The 8,687-nt window shown below is 40.3% G+C and overlaps 1 pseudogene; it reads left to right on the forward strand.

The window, feature by feature from the left end:
- Window positions 1-978: 978 nt before the first annotated feature.
- Window positions 979-1,500, forward strand: LOC126007112 (S-phase kinase-associated protein 1-like; annotated as a pseudogene).
- Window positions 1,501-8,687: the final 7,187 nt, after the last annotated feature.

Consider the following 8,687-nt stretch of genomic DNA (forward strand, 5'->3'; position numbering starts at 1 on the left):
ATAAGGACAGACCATTTTTTCAATTTCTATATGAAAAGCAATCTTTTTCATTCCAAGAAAGACAGTGTTACCCAAATGAATCACAAAACTGTTTCTTTGACGCACTTCAGAAGTTGTGGTTGTTAAAAACAACTTTCAAATAGAAAATGCTGTCTAATTGTCAACTAGCTTGTTCCTCTGAGTCTTTTATTAGGTGTAAGATAAAGATCAGCTGACAAGTTATTTCAATTCATTTCAGTTCCATAAACCATGTGTAAGGATCTATGTTCAGATATAAACTGAAGCAAAATGACAAGAAAGGAAGAAAGGAAGGAAGGAAGAAAGGAGGGAAGGAGGGAGGGAAGGAAGGAGGGAAGGAAGGAGGGAGGGAGGGAAGGAGGGAAGGAAGGAGGGAGGGAAGGAGGAAAGGAAGGGAGGAAGGAAAGAGGGAAAGTAGGGAGGAAGAAGGGAGGGAGGGAAGGAAGGAAGAAAGAAAGAAAGGAGGGAAGAAAGGAGGGAGGGAAGGAAGGGAGAAAGGAAGGAAGGAAGAAAGGAAGGGAGGAAGGAGGGAAGGAAGAAAGGAGGGAAGGGAGGAAGGAGGGAGGGAAGGAAGGGAAGAAGGAAGGAGGGAGGGAAGAAGGAAGAAAGTAGGGAAGGAAGGAGGGAGGGAAGGAAGGGAGGAAGGAAGGAGGGAAGGGAGGCAGGAAGAAAGGTGGGAGGGAAGAAAGGAGGGAGGGAGGGAAGGAAGGAAGGAAGGAAAGAAGGAAGGAAGGAAGGGGGAAGGAAGGAAGGAAGGAAGGAAGGAAGGAAGGAAGGAAGGAAGGAAGGAAGGAAGGAAGGAAGGAAGGAAGGAAGGAAGGAAGGAAGGAAGGAAGGAAGGAAGGAAGGAAGGAAGGAAGGAAGGAAGGAAGTGGCCTTGTTCTCCACCTTGCTCTTCACTCTACTGTTGTGGCCTTCTCTAATCAGCTTTGGTGAACCATCTCCATCTGACTAAACATCATGTCTTCTATTAAGTTGCAGAGTTCTGATGGAGAGATATATGAAGTCGATGTGGAAATTGCTAAATAGTCTGTAACTATCAAAACCATGTTGGAAGATTTGGGAAGGGCTGATGAAGGAGACAATGACCCAGTTCCTCTCCCAAATGTTAATGCAGTAATATTAAAAAGGCTATTCAGGGGTGCACCTACCACAAGGATGACCTCCCCTCCCCTCCTGAGGATGATGAGAACAAAGAAAAACAAACAGATGATATCCCTGTTTGGGATCAAGAATTCCTGAAAGTGAACCAAGGAACACTTTTTGAACTTATTCTGGCTGAAAACTAATTACATTGACAAAGTTTGCTTTATGTTACTTGCAAGATTGTTGCCAGTATGATCAAGGAGAAAATGCCTGAGGCAATTCGTATAACCTTCAATATCAAATATGACTTCTGAAGAAGAGGAAGCCCAGGCACACAAAAAGAATTAGTGGTGTGAAGAGAAGTCAAATGTTCTGCCTGACATTGTAACACTATAAGGATTGTTTCAAATACTAGTTGCACTGCTCCATTTATAATTGTTTAATATTAGACAAGTGCAGAAGCAAATTAGTTGTATTAGCAGACTATTGTCCTCATTGCATCTGTAGTTTGAGTATAGATTCCCTATGGCTTGAAAAACCTTCTCATATAATCAAATGGTTTTTTATTATAGTTTACCACTATCACCACCTTTTTTTTTTTTTTTTTGACTCTGAATAAATCTAAACTTAGAGTTTGCTATAGAAAGTGGTTATTTGGGGGCTGGAGAGATAGCATGGAGGTAAGGCGTTTACCTTTCATGCAGAAGGTCATCAGTTCGAATCCCGGCGTCCCATATGGTCCCCTGTGCCTGCCAGGAGCAATTTCTGAGCACGGAGCCAGGAAATACCCTGAGCACTGCCGGGTGTGACCCACAAAAAAAAAGTGGTTATTTGGGGCTTTCTCTCTTTTTGTAAAGCAATTTCTACCTATTTTATTAAATTGGTGATTTATTAAATAAAAGCAAGTTGGAGAAAGGAAAAAAGAAGAAAGAAAAAAGGAAAGAAGAAAGAAAAGAAAGAAAGAAAAGAAAGAAAAGAAAGAAAAGAAAGAAAGGAAAGAAAGGAAAGAAAGAAAGAAAGAAAGAAAGAAAGAAAGAAAGAAAGAAAGAAAGAAAGAAAGAAAGAAAGAAAGAAAGAAAGAAAGAAAGAAAGAAAGAAAGAAAGAAAGAAAGAAAGAAAGAAAGAAAGAAAGAAAGAAAGAAAGAAGAAAGAAAGAAGGAAGGAAGGAAGGAAGGAAGGAAGGAAGGAAGGAAGGAAGGAAGGAAGGAAGGAAGGAAGGAAGGAAGGGAGGGAGGGAGGGAGGGAGGGAGGGAGGGAGGAGGAGGGAGGGAGGGAGGGAGGGAGGAAGGGAGGAAGGGAGGAAGGGAGGAAGGGAGGAAGGGAGGAAGGGAGGAAGGGAGGAAGGAAGGACAAAGAATAGTCTGTTCCATCTCTTCTGAACTCACATCTACAAAGAATCTAGTTAATAGAAAATAGTGAGACACACCACTACTGGGTTTAACTTATCTTCACCCTCATTGCTTGCTTTACTTCATTCATAAAATATCAGTAAGGGGAGATATTGATAGAAGATGAGGCTATGTCTGTGTAGCAAAAAAATCTTTGTCTTCAGTTTAACTCAAACTTTTCTTAAAAAAATACTGCATTGGTGAAAAGAAGGTTGCACTGGTGATGAGGGATGTACGTTTTATGACTGAGACCCAAAACTACAAACACGTTTGTAATGATGGTGCTTATATAAAGATATTATTTTTAAAAACTGTTTTGGTTTTCGGGCCACACCCAGCATTGCTCAGGTGTTACTCCTGGCTCTGCATTCAGAAATCACTCCTGGCAGGCTCGGGGGACCATTTGGGATGCCGGGGATCAAACCTGGGTCCTTCTGGGGTTGGCTGTGTGCAAATGTCCTACCACTGTGCTATCTCTCCAGCCAAAAAAAAATTTTTTTAAAGGTAGAGAAGGGACCACTATGACAAGGAAGTTTAACTGATCATCCTGGACAAGGTGCTAACCACAAAAAAAAAAAAAAAAAAAAAAAAACCCTGGTATATAGCAATGAGAAAGTATGGAGCCAGTGGTTGTTCCCATGACAATATGCTTCAAGAGTGGAGAAACCCTGAATCTCTTAGGCCAGGGGAATTTCCTTCCTTCTCCTATACTTACTATGCCTATACAAAAAAAAAAAAAAAAGGCGGGGTAACATCAAACCCTGCCACTCCAGCACTTTTTCTGGTTTTGTTTTGTTTTTTTGTTTGTTTTTTGATATTATTTTCCTTTTTTTTTTTTCTTCCACTTTTTTCTTTTTCACTCTTGTGGATACTATTTGGTGATTTTTTTCTTTTTCTATTTTTTTTTTTTTAGTAGTTGACACCAAATTTTTTCTTCTCTTTTCCTTAACCTTTTTATCTCCAACAGAATAGCATAACTTGAATCATTCAGCCTCATAAATTGAGGGGGGGAAAGGATGATACCAGGACTAGTCATATGAACATGTAGTGTAAATAAAAAATGACCAGACTGGAACACCAAACAGAATAGATACCCAACCTACAACAAGCTGTAAAGTGGAGACCAGTTACACTAGTATTCTGGGAGAGGGGAGGTAAAGGAGGGAGATATGGGAGACATGCTGGGAACAGGAGTGGAGAGAGGACAACATTGGTGGTGGGAATGCCCTTCATTCATTGTCACTTTGTACCGTAAATAATTTTGTGTAATGAACTTCAGTCACAATAAAAATTATTAAAAAAAATTAGGTGCTAAAAGAAGATAAAGTGACATATGTGATACATAGCCCTTCATTAAGAAATGTTCAAACCACAGGAAAAAAAAATACTATGGAAGTTGGTAAAAATTTATAGGCATTCAGGGGACCAATACAGAACATGCATTCCAGTCCTTTGAAACCCAATAAAATCCATTTTTCAAATGCCGCTCAATGGCTCTATGAACTAAACCTTTAAGCTTTACATTTTTAAAAGAATTAACCTATATATAATATTTCCTTTTCTCTACATTCACAGAATCCTTTACTTACAACTTTAAGAAGACATTCACATTCTCTACCTTCCTAATAGTTGTTTTCAAGAGAGTGGTATATCTCTTTGTCTTTTTAATTCACTGTCTCTTTAATCTGGATGAACACCATTACTTGTCAAATTGAATAAATTGATGGAGAAGAAATCCAAGATTCATCTTCCTCAACTTTTCTAGAGGGGAGGATGCATATCTAATTGCTCTCTGTAATCTACATGCATAAAATACATAAAATACAGTAAAGATTTAGCTTAACTGTGTATGCTCTCACTAAATGGAATTACAGTGCCTGTATGATGCTGATGACCCTTTTTCAGTGTCCCATATGGATGATCAGTCAGTTACTCCTGCATGCTTTCAGTGATGAAGCATTTATACTTCTATGACAATTTCTGTTTTGGGGATGGAAAGACAAACAACAAAGTCTTGTGTCTTTATCACAGTATGATACCATAACTAAATGGCTTTAATCTTGTTTCTGTGAAGACACCATTATTTTTTTTAACATAAAATAGTATTATCACTGATCCCACAGTAATGATTACTGTAAAAAGTCACCTAAGAGCCCTGGGAAAAAACAGAAATGGTCTGATTCACTTCTAAACCACTGAATCAAAGTATCTAGGAGAGATACCTGGATAGACAATTCTCCTGACAGAGATGGAAAAAAATTGGCAAGGGCATTTTCAGTGACAGGCTCAAGAGAGGTTTGTTTTGCAGGGAAGAGAGGAGACAGAAGGACCTGTGTTCCAAAATCATTCCTTGCAGTGCTCAGGGAACTATATGGAGTGCTGGAGATCCAAAGAGGGTCAGCTACAATCAAAACAAGTAACACCTTCTCCCCTGCACGATCTCTCAGCCACATAAAAGAAAGATTTTAAATGGGATCCTTAAGTCTTGAGCAACATTGAAAAGGGATCTTACGATCTTTTCCTGCCTGGGTCCAGAGGAGGTTTGAGTTCCAATGAGGAGAGAAATCACAGGCTAAAATGAATGTGTTGAGACTTGTGACACCAAGGCCACTATAGTTGCTTCGATGGCAGAGCAAGGGCAAACAGAGGGAAGTTATCCCACTGAGAAAGCTCCCGCTGACCTCTGTTTGTAGGGAGGTCAGCAGCTTAGCTGTCAGGGCAGCAAAAGGAGCTCAGGCTGAGGAATCAACAGGCAGAGGTCACAAGAGACTTGTGGTTGATATAGGCCCACTTGAGCACATGGCAGACACCCTGCGGGGGACTTCCAGTCTGGTGACAGAGTAGAGGAACTCTGCAGAGAGCCACATTCACTTAGTGAAAACATCCTTATTGAGCATCTACTAATTGTCAAGGACTGGTAGAGGTCTGAGACAATAGGAAAGAGTGTGCAAAAGCAGGAAATGTGCAGCTCTTGGGCCCTGAGTCCTGAGGCACTGTGCAGGCTAGTTGAAAATTGAAAATACAAGTAGATGGACACAGAGAGATGTGGTGTGTGTGTGTGTGTGTGTGTGTGTGTGTGTGTGTGTGTGTGTGTATGTACGTGCGTGCGTGTGCGCTTATACAGGGTTCATCCCACCACACACCCTGACAGTTGCTTTGAAATCCCAGGTACCCCTGTACTCGTGAAAATCACAAGCAGAAAGTGTCTCCCTTTGTTCTGACAGCAGCTGTCTCTGCTGGGATGAGCACAGCGAGAACCCTGGGTAACGGTCTTGCCCATAACTGCTGTAGAGAAGCTATGAAAGGATAAACAGGCTGCCACATGAACAAGGTGCTCTTTAATTACGAGGTCCCCCATGGAAGGAAGGCCGGCAGACAGGCAGACACGTTTCAATTACTCTAATACACCTTGTAAACATCAAATATTTTTATTCTGAGATTAAAGAGAGCCTGTATCCTCACAACACTCCTGAGACAAGCGTGCATCACAGGGTTCTTGCCAGTGCTGCTAGGGAAACAGGATTTCCTTTGGTTAAAATAGACTTTCACAAAAATAACAGCCTCAAGTCTGGAGGTGGTCAAATGTGACTTCCACTGCAGACAGTCCAGTGTTAATGTGAGTTCTTGAAAAGAGGACCATGTTCATCTTCTTAGAGACTTGCCTTATACCTTAGCTGTGCAGGTCTGGTCAATGGGTTCCCTACTTAGAGTCTGTGATGATGGGTCCCCTTGGTAAAACAGTGATAGTGTGTCTTGAGGCTTCAATCTGGCTGCTGTTGTGTGAGTCACACATCTTCACAGGGCACTGGTTCTTCCAGTGACAAGCTGACACTGATTCAATTCGGCCCCATTTTCTCTCATTCAAGTTGACAGGGCATCTAAGGCCTGAATATGCCAAAGGATTATCTGAATAAATCAACACCAGGTCATAATTCATCTGAGGTGGGATAATGACATTGAAGAAACTTAACTCTCCGCCTTTTTAACAATGAGTGTTTGGTGAGTCATCATCATACAATGCCCAGGAGTCCATGAAGCTTCTGATTCTCTAGACAAATAAATATTGGGAAAAATTCAAGGACTTTTCAAAGGAATTGATTCTCTGGTTGAATCAGGAAAACATGACTGATAAAGATGAAAACTCCTTAATGCAAACAGCTCCACATATAACCAAAGCTCGTGGTTGCAAATAAGTATTTATGCAAGTTCCACAATTTTAGTACCTCAAGAGTTTATTAAAGACAGAGAAGAGAGTAAATTCTTACAGTCTATCCTGAGGCAGCATGAGCAATCACTTCTTATTTCTTCATTCCAATTTTTGTAGATTATTTCTTCAGTATGAGAACACACCAGGGGAAATCATAGCTTCTGGGTTTCTCTACAAAACAGTGTCTTTGTCACAGGATAAAGAGGTGATCAAAGATTCCTGAACCACTGATTTCATTTGAAATTGCCTTCTGAGCTTTTAGTGGAAAGCTCCAGGGTTCTTTGGAAGTACTTGAATAGCTCAAAGGGATAAGAACTGGTTGGCAAGATAATTGTGTGTGTTGGGGGACTGTCTAGGTCATCCTGTCCCCTTCCCACTTAAGTTTCCCTCTCCCAGGGGGACTATGTACAGATTAAGATGAAAATCATGGGAACTCCAGAAGGAGATATATAATAAAAGCACATTCCACTGTTAAGAGTAAGAAGGAAGAAAGAGGTTCTTTTCTCAAGCTCTGAAAGTTAGAGTCACCCAATAGGACAAATGGTCTCTTTGTTAACACTTAGAAAGCCACAGCATTAATTGGCTTATTTATTCAGTGAATACACTTATTTTTTTTTTTTTTTTGGTTTTTGGGCCACACCCATTTGACGCTCAGGGGTTACTCCTGGCTATGCACTCAGAAATCGCCCCTGGCTTGCGGGGACCATATGGGACGCCAGGGGATTGAACCGCGGTCTGTCCTACGCTAGCCCTTCCAAGGCAGACACCTTACCTCTAGCACCACCTTCCCGGCCCCAATACACTTATTTTAGGGAAAAATTATTTATTTTATTTTTAAGTTTAGTGATTTACAATACCATACTGGTAGGATTTTATGGGTACTTCCCAATACCACAACTTCTACCAAAATCTACTTCTCTTCCTACCATGGTCCCAGTCCTTTCTCCCCATCCTATGCTTCCCACCAAGCTGAGTTCTGTGGACCAATTCTCAAATTCTTTTGCCTTGAGAGTGTTATTTCCTTACTGTGTCTCTTTATATCTCACATCAAAAGCAATATGGACATTTCTCAAAAACCTAATAGTTGAACTTCCATTGGAACCAGTAATTCTGCTTAATGGGATCTATAAGAGTAGATCCTCTCTCTCTCTCTCTCTCTCTCTCTCTCTCTCTCTCTCTCTCTCTCTCTCTCTCTCTAACACACACACACACATCTCTGATAAATATCAAAGAACTATCTATTCTAAAATGGGAATATTAGATATATTTTTAAGAATCTAGTTGGAAAATATGCTTAGAATGTTGAACGTAGTTATTTTTTAATTTTTTCCTTAAACTTCATATGAAAATTAGAGCACTGTAGCACAAGAATGACTTTCTTTCCTATACCAAATTCATTTTGACATTCCATAAAAACTGAAAGTGGTGCTTCTGGGTGGCAAATGATGAATATTTCATGTACTGCCTTCTTTTATGAAATCAATTCCCAGACACACATTTCCCCTCTCAAATTACTGATTTGTTACAAACAGTTCTATTTTTTAAAACAGAAAATAAAAGTCCACTTTCCCATAACTTTGATGAGAAAATCTGCTTCTTTCTTGCTGGGGGTTTTTATAGTTGTCGTCTAAATGCAGTACGATTTGTTCAAGGCAAGGAAGACGTAGATCCTCTTGCAAAAAGAGGAACTTTCACAATTAGAGAAAACCAAGAGTGCTGACATGGGGGTGATGATGTTACCACAGCATGGGAATGAAAATTAAAATGAAGCCCACACATTCACACACACACACACACACACACACACACACACACACACACACCACCATACCTATCAATGTTTCTCATGTATTCATTTGATTTCTAATGCAGCTATTATTGGAAATGAAAAAAAAATTCATCTTTTCTTCCACTGTTGAAACCATTCGTTTTTATCCCTCTCTGATAATTTCTCCTGCTAGCTTTCATAGACACAATGTTTTCACACC

This window comes from Suncus etruscus, chromosome 4 (assembly GCF_024139225.1).
Source record: "Suncus etruscus isolate mSunEtr1 chromosome 4, mSunEtr1.pri.cur, whole genome shotgun sequence".
In the NCBI taxonomy this organism is placed as follows: Eukaryota; Metazoa; Chordata; class Mammalia; order Eulipotyphla; family Soricidae; genus Suncus; species Suncus etruscus.